General features: G+C 43.7%; 1 long non-coding RNA gene and 1 pseudogene across 1 annotated transcript; both read left to right on the top strand.

The window, feature by feature from the left end:
• Positions 1 to 333: 333 nt before the first annotated feature.
• Positions 334 to 2,197, top strand: LOC120053054. The gene is made up of 2 exons (XR_005477434.1): positions 334 to 492; positions 600 to 2,197. It is a non-coding gene; the product is annotated as an uncharacterized LOC120053054 (long non-coding RNA).
• A 7,340-nt stretch (positions 2,198 to 9,537) lies between these two features.
• LOC120052236 lies at positions 9,538 to 11,245 on the top strand (annotated as a pseudogene).
• Positions 11,246 to 11,695: the final 450 nt, after the last annotated feature.

Here is an 11,695-nt window from a genome sequence, read left to right as displayed (position 1 = left end):
CACGTAAAGTTCTCCTTTTAAACCTCTGATAAAGATGCAGATATACATTTCCCCCACCACCTCTGAATAACTCTTCACACTGATGTCATACACAGACAGCACACATAGAAAAAAGGCCCTTATATAACCATCGATGGCTGGCCACAGAGTACAACCCATAATGTGAACTCTGTTAGAAGGCTGGGGTGTCAAAGCCTCAGTAATGCTATATGATCTATGTGCAAATTCACTGAGTCAATCTTCTATGCTAAAATATATGATCACTTCAATTATATCTTGAATCATTTAAAATGAATGGGAAACAAACACATTTCCATTAGAAACTCTGATCTGGAACGCTGCGCACACTTGTCTCCAGCGGTCTGTGCGTCGGTAAAAGGAACAGGCCGACCGCCACAGCAGTGAGGCGCCTGTTTTCTCTCCAGGCGACCGGGTCTGGCTCTCCATCTGGAACCTGCCCCTCTGCCTGCCTTGCCGGAAGCTGAGCCCACGGTTTGTGAAGCCGTTTAAAGTTCTGAGGAGGGTTAATGAGGCAACTACCATTTGCAACTCCCTGCTGAATACCGCATTAACAGTACTTTTCATGTGTCTCTCCTCAGGCCAGCGGTGCCTGGTCCCCTCGCTGAGGCTGGTCCAGTGATTCCCCGCTTCCTCTGGACATCGAGGGAGGTCCTGCGTGCCGGGTCCATGAGGTCCTGGATTCGAGGCGTCGGGTGGGCCGTCTCCAGTACCTCATCGACTGGGAGGGGTAGGGCCCAGAGGAGTGGTGCTGAGTTCCTGCGGTGGACATCCTGGACGCTTCGCTGACCAGGGATTTTCCGACCTGCACTGCGTCCCTGTGGTCATCCCCGAGGCTGGTGCAGCACGTCGGGCGGGGGGTATTGTCACGGATTCCCCCGGGACTGCTGCTCATTCCATTCACCAGCTCCGGAGGTCTGCGTCACTGGCCTTCTAGGTGACGCTGAACTAGATCATTACCACCAACCCCGGACTGTCTGGTCTCATTATGCACACCTGGTTCCCATTCCCCCTGATTAGTATATGTGCCCTCTGTTCCCCATTGTCCTTGATGATTATTGTTCCATGTCCGTTGGTCTTGTGATTACCTGTGCTCTGTTGTATCGGCTTTCGTGTTACCCTGTTAGTGTGTTCTTGTTATTACGGGTCTCGTCCCGTGTATTGTTATTCCTGTGTATTTATTAGAGGTTTACAACTCACTCTTTGTTTGGGATACAACCCTGTGTTATTTATATACACGTGTTTGTTTTGGGCTTCGTTCCTGTCATGTTCATGACGTACTCTATTCTGGGTAAATTTCGTATACCTGCACCTGTCTCCTATCATTATGCAATGTGACAATGGCAATCCTCATTACGCACACCTGAGCCCCATCCTGAAGCACACCTGGACTTCAACACTGCCCAGATTACTATCTCTTTATCTGGCGTTCCGTGGCAACAATCTTCAGGCAATATTGTATCTGTGTTCATGTTCAGTCATTTCTCTTGTTTTGTATCGCTCTATGTTCAGTATTATTATTCAACTCTGCTTCTTTACTCTCATCGTCATAGCTACAACCTTGTAGTATTATGTTCTTTCAATTAGTAGTACTACCAACAATACGATGGGCAATATTTTTGTCTGGTACAAAGCGCCAAAAATACTGCAAACCTCAGACTCAGGGATTTTATTTACAATTTTTGTTCAACAATTTCCCTTAAAATTAGACAATTATTTAAGTAGAGTTTAAAAACCTGAGCAATACATAAATAGTTTCCTCTTTATAATGCACATTGTTGCACAAGTTCTAAATTTAATGGTAATAATATCAATAAACTATCTGTTGATAAATAACAGACAGTTAGGTTCAGAGTAAGCGTTAAGGTTAGGGTCAAGTTTATGGCTAGGTTAAGGATAGGTTTAGTACTGTAGATAGTTAGTTGAAATGTTACTGGTAGTCTGTAATGCATCTATCCAAATGAAATCGTACAGAGATTACAATGAGGTTTACTGAATTTTTTGCACGTTGTACAATGATTTTGCATCTTATACCACCACTGTTGTTGTAACATCTTATCAGATTACAATGATCTGATGGTTGAACTTACCAGACTGGAGCACGATAGAGGTAGTTTTGTATTGTTCAGCTTTAGGACATGTGTTTTTCAGGCTGATAAAATCTACTTATACCTTGTCAGAGATCTGACTTTACAAGCAGACATGACTACACACCATGTTCCCACACTGAAGCACCAAGATAATACGTGCACAAAGTCATGCAGATCTTCATGTCTGCACACGTATACATGCATGAGGATGTACCCAGCTCTACCTTGGTTCACCACAGGGCCATTTGAAACTAAAAGTGATGCTTCTGAGAAAGAGTTCACGCTCCTCTGTTCTGTCTTTCTGACGCTCCCCTCGACCCCAAGTCAACCACTACACCGTGTGGTCAGTTGTCATGGTCACAGTCTCTCAGGTTGTGTGACTGGTAGTGACGTCACTGGATGAGTTCTAGCTATTTCTCAGTAACAGGTTTTATTTTAAAATGTTGTGGCATATGTTGCAGAAGAATCAGAATTAGTTAGGTAACATAGATAATTAAGAGGTCTTATCACCATAATATGCTTGTATGATATGCTTGTTATTAGATTGTATCCCTTCAGACTCTGGTGTTGGCAGTTGCACTTCCTCCCTCAGTTGGGGCTCAGTCACCTGGGGCCCAGAGAGGGGAGAGATCAGGCTTGTCTTTCACATGTCCCTGGTGCAATGCAGAATATCAGAAAGAGAAGAGAACAGGAGGGAACATTGTCTTCATATGTGAATGTGTCTTCCAAAACATCTGAAGGGATGGTATGATTAATATGGAACCAATTACTTGTCTCCACAATATCTGTGTGCCTGTCACTCCCTCCTTTGGCCTTGGGGGAGATAAGGTTTGAGACAAGATGTGTGGGGTAGTGACTGGAACCATTGTATGTCATCTCTGATGTTGCACCTATCCTGGGATAGTGTAGGACCTAGAGGCTCACTCCCCTCATTGAGCTTGCCCAGGCGTGTGGTCAAAAAGGGGTTTTACTTGAGATGTGAGTATCTGGAGTTGACAATTGATTTATGCCACAGAATGAGTTGGTGTTTTTGTGATATGAAGTTCCAGGAACGAGATTGGAGCCTTGTCTTAGGAGCCAAACTGAACGATAAGAACATAATTTATGACTCCCATCAGCCATAGTTTGATAATATAATAAATTATATGACTCTATATCATGCTATATGATGTATGTGTGACTTCACAGGGTCCCAATTTTAGATCTGCTAAAATAAATTGTTATCCTGTTAATTGACATATACACTACATATATCCTGACTGAGTTTACAGCGCCCCCAGCCTTCAAATGGAGAACACATTATGGCTCTCACTCTGTGACTGGTGGTGTAGGGGGAAGTTGACCCTAGACACTGATCTTCAGTCAGTTTTGCTGACTTTTCCCTCTGCAAATGGTTAAGGTTAGGATCGGGGTAGGGATTGCTGATCATAGATCTATACCTAGGGGAAACTTCCACCCAGAGTTTGACTGGCCACTGATGACCATATACAGTTCATTAGGAAAGTATTCAGACCCCCAAACTAAGGATGGTGGGAGTCATATCATGTATTATATTATCAAACGAAGGCCAGGGGTAGTGATATAGGCAGGTAGCCTAGTGGTTAGAGCGTTGGACTAGTAACCGAAAGGTTGCAAGATCGAATCTCTGACCTGACGAGGTAAAGATCTGTCGTACTGAACAAGGCAGTTAACCCACTGTTCCAAGGCAGTCATTAAAAGTATGAATTTGTTCTTCAGCTACTTGCCTAGTTAAATAAAAATAAAAAATGTATATAATGTGTTATATTATCAAACTAAGACTGGTGGGAGTCATATCATGTATTATATTATCAAACTAAGACTGGTGGGAGTCATATCATGTATTATATTATCAAACTAAGACTGGTGGGAGTCATATCATGTATTATATTATCAAACTAAGACTGGTGGGAGTCATATCTGTCTCTGATTGGGAGCCATATTTAAGGCAACCATAGGCTTTAGCTGTTTGTGGGGAATTGTCTATGTCAGAGTGTTTAGTGTCAGCACTTTTGTTTGTATAGCTGCACGGTCGTCTGTTTTGTTGTTTTTGTAGTTTGTATAGTTTGTTGTTTTTTTTTCTCCCTTTTTTAAATAAAAGGAAGATGTACTTTCCACGCGCTGCGCCTTGGTCCTCTCTCAGTCCCTTTGACGATCGTGACAGAATTCCCCACCAATGCGGGATCAAGCAGCGCGAAAAGCGGCAACAGGAGCAGCGCAAGGAGGAATGGAAATGGGAGCATAATCTGGACTACACTATGTGGGAGGAGATCGACAGGTGGGCGATCGACCCAGGGCGAGTGCCGGAGCCAGCCTGGGATTCTCTGGCGCAGTGTGAGGAGGGATACCGGCGAATGGAGGCAGCACGACGACACGGTAGGAAGCCTGTGAGTCAGCCCAAAAAATTTCTTGGGGGGGGCTTAGAGGTAGTGGGCCGAGGGCAGGTAGGAGACCTGCGCCCACTTCCCAGGCTAACCGTGGAGAGCGGGAGTACGGGCGAACACCGTGTTACGCAGTAGAGCGCACGGTGTCTCCTGTACGTGTTCATAGCCCGTGCGGGTTATTCTACCTCCCAGCACTGGTAGGGCTAGATTGGGCATTGAGCCAGGTGTCATGAAGCCGGCTCAACGCGTCTGGTCTCCAGTGCGTCTCCTCGGGCCGGCATACATGGCACCAGCCTTACGCATGGTGTCCCCGGTTCGCCTACATAGCCCGGTGCGGGTTATTCCACCTCCCCGCACTGGTCGGGCGACGGGGAGCATTCAGCCAGGTAAGGTTGGGCAGGCTCAGTGTTCAAGGGAGCAAATAGCCTGCACGGTCCGGTATTTCCGGCGCTACCTCCCCGCCCCAGTCCAGTTCCACCAGTGCCTACACCACGCACCAGGCTTCCAGTGTGTCTCCAGAGCCCTGTTCCTCCTCCACGCACTCGTCCTATGGTGCGTGTCTCCAGCCCGGTACCACCAGTTCCGGCACCACGCACTAGGCCTAATGTGCGTCCCCAGGGTCCAGTATGCCCTGTTCCTTCTCCCCGCACTAGCCTGAAGGTGCGTGTCCTTAGCCCGGTGCCTCCAGTTCCGGCACCACGCACCAGGCCTACAGTGCGCCTATTCCGGCCAGAGCCATCCGTCTGCCCAGTGCCATCTGAGCCATCCGTCTCCCCAGCGCCATCTGAGCCATCCGTCTCCCCAGCGCCATCTGAGCCATCCGTCTCCCCAGCGCCATCTGAGCCATCCGTCTCCCCAGCGCCATCTGAGCCATCCGTCTCCCCAGCGCCATCTGAGCCATCCGTCTCCCCAGCGCCATCTGAGCCATCCGTCTCCCCAGCGCCATCTGAGCCATCCGTCTGCCCAGTGCCGTCTGAGCCATCCGTCTGTCCCGAGCCATTAGAGCTGCCCGTCTGTCCCGAGCCGTCAGAGCCCTTAGTCAGTCAGGAGCCGCTAGAGCCGCCAACCAGACAGGATCTGCCAGAGCCGTCAGCCAGCCATGAGCGTCCAGAGCCGTCAGCCAGCCATGAGCGTCCAGAGCCGTCAGCCAGCCATGAGCGTCCAGAGCCGTCAGCCAGCCATGAGCGTCCAGAGCCGTCAGCCAGCCATGAGCGTCCAGAGCCGTCAGCCAGCCATGAGCGTCCAGAGCCGTCAGCCAGCCATGAGCGTCCAGAGCCGTCAGCCAGCCATGAGCGTCCAGAGCCGTCAGCCAGCCATGAGCGTCCAGAGCCGTCAGCCAGTCATGAGCTGCCCCTCAGCCCAGAGCGGCCATTAATCCAGAACTGCCCCTCAGTCCAGAGCTGTCTCTCTGTCCGGAGCTGCCTTTCAGTCCGGAGTTGCCCCTCTATCCTGACCTACCTCTCTGTCCTTAGCTATATCTCTGTCCTGAGCTACCTTATCCCGGTACTGCCCCTTACCCTGGTGCTGCCCCTTACCCTGGTGCTGCCCCTTACCCTGGTGCTGCCCCTTAGTCCGGTGCTGCCCCTTAGTCCGGTGCTGCCCCTTAGTCCGGTGCTGCCCCTTAGTCCGGTGCTGCCCCTTAGTCCGGTGCTGCCCCTTAGTCCGGTGCTGCCCCTTAGTCCGGTGCTGCCCCTTAGTCCAGTGGGGTTAAGGTGGAGGGTGGCCATTTGGAGGAGGCTACGTAAGCGGGTAGTGACTATGGTGGGGTGGGGACCACGACCAGTGCCGGAGCCGCCGCCGTGGACGGACGCCCACCCAGACCCTCCCCTAGACTATGTGCTGGTGCGCCCGGAGTTCGCACCTTAAGGGAGGGGTTATGTCACGCCCTGGCCTTAGTATTCTTTGTTTTCTTTATTATTTTAGTTAGGTCAGGGTGTGACATGGGGAATGTTTGTGTTTTGTCGGTTTTGGGTGGTTATATGGTAAAGGGGGTGTTGGGTGTAGTGTATGGGTTTGTGTTGAGTGAATGTGTCTAGCTGTGTCTATGGTTGAGTGTAGGTTCTAGGAAAGTCTATGGTTGCCTGAATTGGGTCTCAATTAGAGACAGCTGGTTATTGTTGTCTCTGATTGGGAGCCATATTTAAGGCAACCATAGGCTTTAGCTGTTTGTGGGGAATTGTCTATGTCAGAGTGTTTAGTGTCAGCACTTATGTTTGTATAGCTGCACGGTCGTCTGTTTTGTTGTTTTTGTAGTTTGTATAGTTTGTTGTTTTGTTTTTCCCTTCTTTAAATAAAAGGAAGATGTACTTTCCACGCGCTGCGCCTTGGTCCTCTCTCAGTCCCTTTGACGATCGTGACAATATCATGTATTATATTATCACACTAAGACTGGTGGGAGTCATATCATGTATTATATTATCACATTAAGACTGGCGGGAGTCATCATGTATTATATTATCAAACTCAGACTGGTGGGAGTCATATCATGTCTTATATTATCACATTAAGACTGGTGGGAGTCATATCATGTATTATTTTATCACATTAAGACTGATGGGAGTCAAAACATATATTATATCAAACTAAGACTGGTGGGAGTCATATCATATGTTATAATATCAAACTAAGACTGGTGGGAGTCATATCATGTATTATATTATCAAACTCAGACTGGTGGGAGTCATATCATGTATTATATTATCAAACTCAGACTGGTGGGAGTCATATCATGTCTTATAATATCAAACTCAGACTGGTGGGAGTCATATCATGTATTATATTATCAAACTAAGACTGGTGGGAGTCATATCATGTATTGCATTATCAAACTAAGACTGGTTGGAGTCATATCATGTACCATATTATCAAACTAAAACTGGTGGGAGTCACATAATGTAGTATATTATCAAACTAAGGCTGGTGGGAGTCATATCATGTATTATATTATCAAACTAAGGCTGGTGGGAGTCATATCATGTATTATATTATCAAACTAAGGCTGGTGGGAGTCATATCATTTATTATATTATCAAACTAAGGCTGGTGGGAGTCATATCATTTATTATATTATCAAACTAAGGCTGGTGGGAGTCATATCATTTATTATATTATCAAACTAAGGCTGGTGGGAGTCATATCATTTATTATATTATCAAACTAAGGCTGGTGGGAGTCATGTATTATATTATCAAACTAAGACTGGTGGGAGTCATATCATTTATTATATTATCAAACTAAGACTGGTGGGAGTCATATCATGTATTATATTATCAAACTAAGACTGGTGGGAGTCATATCATTTATTATATTATCAATCTAAGGCTGGTGGGAGTCATATCATTTATTATATTATCAAACTAAGGCTGGTGGGAGTCATATCATTTATTATATTATCAAACTAAGGCTGGTGGGAGTCATATCATTTATTATATTATCAAACTAAGGCTGGTGGGAGTCATATCATTTATTATATTATCAAACTAAGGCTGGTGGGAGTCATATCATTTATTATATTATCAAACTAAGGCTGGTGGGAGTCATATCATTTATTATATTATCAAACTGAGGCTGGTGGGAGTCATATCATGTATTGCATTATCAAACTAAGACTGGTTGGAGTCATATCATGTACCATATTATCAAACTAAAACTGGTGGGAGTCACATAATGTAGTATATTATCAAACTAAGGCTGGTGGGAGTCATATCATGTATTATATTATCAAACTAAGGCTGGTGGGAGTCATATCATTTATTATATTATCAAACTAAGGCTGGTGGGAGTCATATCATTTATTATATTATCAAACTAAGGCTGGTGGGAGTCATATCATTTATTATATTATCAAACTAAGGCTGGTGGGAGTCATATCATGTATTATATTATCAAACTAAGACTGGTGGGAGTCATATCATGTATTGCATTATCAAACTAAGACTGGTTGGAGTCATATCATGTACCATATTATCAAACTAAAACTGGTGGGAGTCACATAATGTAGTATATTATCAAACTAAGGCTGGTGGGAGTCATATCATGTATTATATTATCAAACTAAGGCTGGTGGGAGTCATATCATGTATTATATTATCAAACTAAGGCTGGTGGGAGTCATATCATTTATTATATTATCAAACTAAGGCTGGTGGGAGTCATATCATTTATTATATTATCAAACTAAGGCTGGTGGGAGTCATATCATTTATTATATTATCAAACTAAGGCTGGTGGGAGTCATATCATTTATTATATTATCAAACTAAGGCTGGTGGGAGTCATATCATTTATTATATTATCAAACTAAGGCTGGTGGGAGTCATATGTATTATATTATCAAACTAAGACTGGTGGGAGTCATATCATTTATTATATTATCAAACTAAGACTGGTGGGAGTCATATCATGTATTATATTATCAAACTAAGGCTGGTGGGAGTCATATCATTTATTATATTATCAAACTAAGGCTGGTGGGAGTCATATCATTTATTATATTATCAAACTAAGGCTGGTGGGAGTCATATCATTTATTATATTATCAAACTAAGGCTGGTGGGAGTCATATCATTTATTATATTATCAAACTAAGGCTGGTGGGAGTCATATGTATTATATTATCAAACTAAGACTGGTGGGAGTCATATCATTTATTATATTATCAAACTAAGACTGGTGGGAGTCATATCATGTATTATATTATCAAACTAAGACTGGTGGGAGTCATATCATTTATTATATTATCAAACTAATGCTGGTGGGAGGCTTATCATGTATTATATTATCACTTCAGTTTAATTGTATGTTTAAAACTGATGAGCACTGTGGGAAACAAACATATTTAGATTAGAAACTAAGGCTGGTGAAAGTCACGTGTTGACCACTGTTTCTCATCCACTGTGGTTGACTGACAGAGTTCCACTACCATAAATCAAACAGACACAGGACAGTGCAGTGAGACACTGGTACAGACGTATATTAGAGATAGAAGTAGAAGTTACAGTATTTGATCACAAGTGTGTTAAATTAAGATGTCAGAGGGAGTCTATGAAATCACAGATGGATTTAGAGACGATGAGCCTGATGCGATGAAGAACACAGACATTGATGGCCAATTATATGGCAACGTAGGAGCCTTCAAGCCCAGTCCAAGAAATGGAGTTGTTTCTTCAGGTAAGATTGCATTCACGCACACACAATTACAGACACACATTGAACAGGTGATATTACCCTGTAGTGCTACAGCTTTATTTGTCCCAATCCTGTATGATACAGTAAAACACATTACCAAAGATCTTACTTTAATAATTTGTGATTCAGTACATGTTCAGTGGTGGAAGAGACCCTCTGGAGTTGCTGCAGTGTGTCTGGGGCTGCTGTGTGATCTCCTACTGGCCGGGATCATAGGCCTGTCTGTCTACTGTAAGTTTAGTGTGTTGTCACTGAGATTTAAGTAGTCTACTTAATTATCAACGGTGTGGTAGTTACATGTTAGAATAACTTTTCCGTTTTACAGATGTAGTCATTGGTCATCACAACTCAACAGAGAGAGGCCAGCTACAGACCAGTTACAACGCCCTGACTGAAGAGAGAGGCCAGCTACAGACCAGTTACAACGCCCTGACTGAAGAGAGAGACCAGCTACAGTCCAGTTACAACTCACTGACAAAAGAGAGAGACCAGCTACAGTCCAGTTGCAACACCCTGACTAAAGAGAGAGTCCAGCTACAGACTGAGAGAGATTTTCTTAACGGGAGGTTTACCAATCTCAGTGAGTAAATCTAGAGTAATAAATGTTAATTCATCCCACACACCTTATAATGTGTCTGTATTATTTCATTAAGTGTTCAGTATGATAAATTGAAGGAATTTCATGTTTTCATCTTGTAGAACAAACCTGCCCTGAAGGCTGGCAGAAGTTTGAATCCAGTTGGTACTTCCTGTCTATTGAGACGAAAACCTGGAAGGAGAGCAGAGAGGACTGTCTGGAGAGAGGAGCAGACCTGGTGATCATAAACAGCAGAGAGGAACAGGTGAGAGAGAGAGAGAGAGCGAGAGAGAGAGAGAGAATACTTTTCATCAGTACACTAATATGTGCCGTATTTTATAAATGTATTAAATGTGACATTTTGTAAATCTTTCTCAACAACAGACATTTCTCTTCAACCTCCAAATGAGAGCCTGGATTGGTCTGAATGACTCTGTTACTGAGGGGACCTGGAAGTGGGTGGACGGCACCCCACTGACCACAGGGTGAGAGATTTGACCATTTTACCTTGAGATATGGAGAAAAAAAAGAAAGATGTATTGCTTCCATTCATGTTCATATAAATGTATGTTTCAACTCATGGATGTCATTCCATAAGAATTATAGATTTATCATAGAAAACAAGTAATACATTTAGATTAAAATGTCATTATATAAAAAATACATATCATTGTATATTGCCCATTCTTGAAAATGTTATGATCATTTTACAGAGTGTTGCTTTAAAGCTTAGAAAACATAGGAATATGTCTATAATCGAGGAGGATGTTTGTACCAGAGTGTCTGACTGTCTTGTTCTCTGTGTTGTTTAGGTACTGGAGGGCAGGACAGCCTGATGATAGTGGGCAGGAAGACTGTGCTGAGATATACTATGGACAAGATGACCCTGTAAAGACATGGAATGATGACAAATGTGGCACAAATCATAACTGGATCTGTGAGAAAGTGGTGTAACAATAACAATAACACTCTCTCTCTCAATTCTCTCAACTCTCTCTCTCAATTCAATTCAACTCAAAGGTTTTATTAGCATGGGAAACATAAGTTAACATTGCCAAAGCAAGTGAAGCAGATAATATACAAAAGTGAAATAAACAATAAAAATGAACAGTAAACATTACTCTCACAACAGTTCCAAAATAATTAAGACATTACAAATGTTGTATCATGTATATATACAGTGTTGTAACAATGTGCAAATGGCTCTCTCTCTCTCTCTCTCTCTCTCTCTCTCTCTCTCTCTCTCTCTCTCTCTCTCTCTCTCTCTCTCTCTCTCTCTCTCATATATATTGATGGTTGGATACAGTGCTGAATGGTTAAGTGATGATTCCACCTGGTGGTTAAGGTGAGAGATGAACTCACCATAGAGGAGAACAAGTTGGATTACAGAGTTGTCTACGGGCTCTTTTTCAATTAGACCT

The sequence above is a fragment of the Salvelinus namaycush genome, chromosome 8 (assembly GCF_016432855.1).
Source record: "Salvelinus namaycush isolate Seneca chromosome 8, SaNama_1.0, whole genome shotgun sequence".
In the NCBI taxonomy this organism is placed as follows: domain Eukaryota; kingdom Metazoa; phylum Chordata; class Actinopteri; order Salmoniformes; family Salmonidae; genus Salvelinus; species Salvelinus namaycush.
The sequence above is the reverse complement of the archived record's forward strand: the minus strand, read 5'-3'. Positions and strand labels throughout refer to the sequence as shown.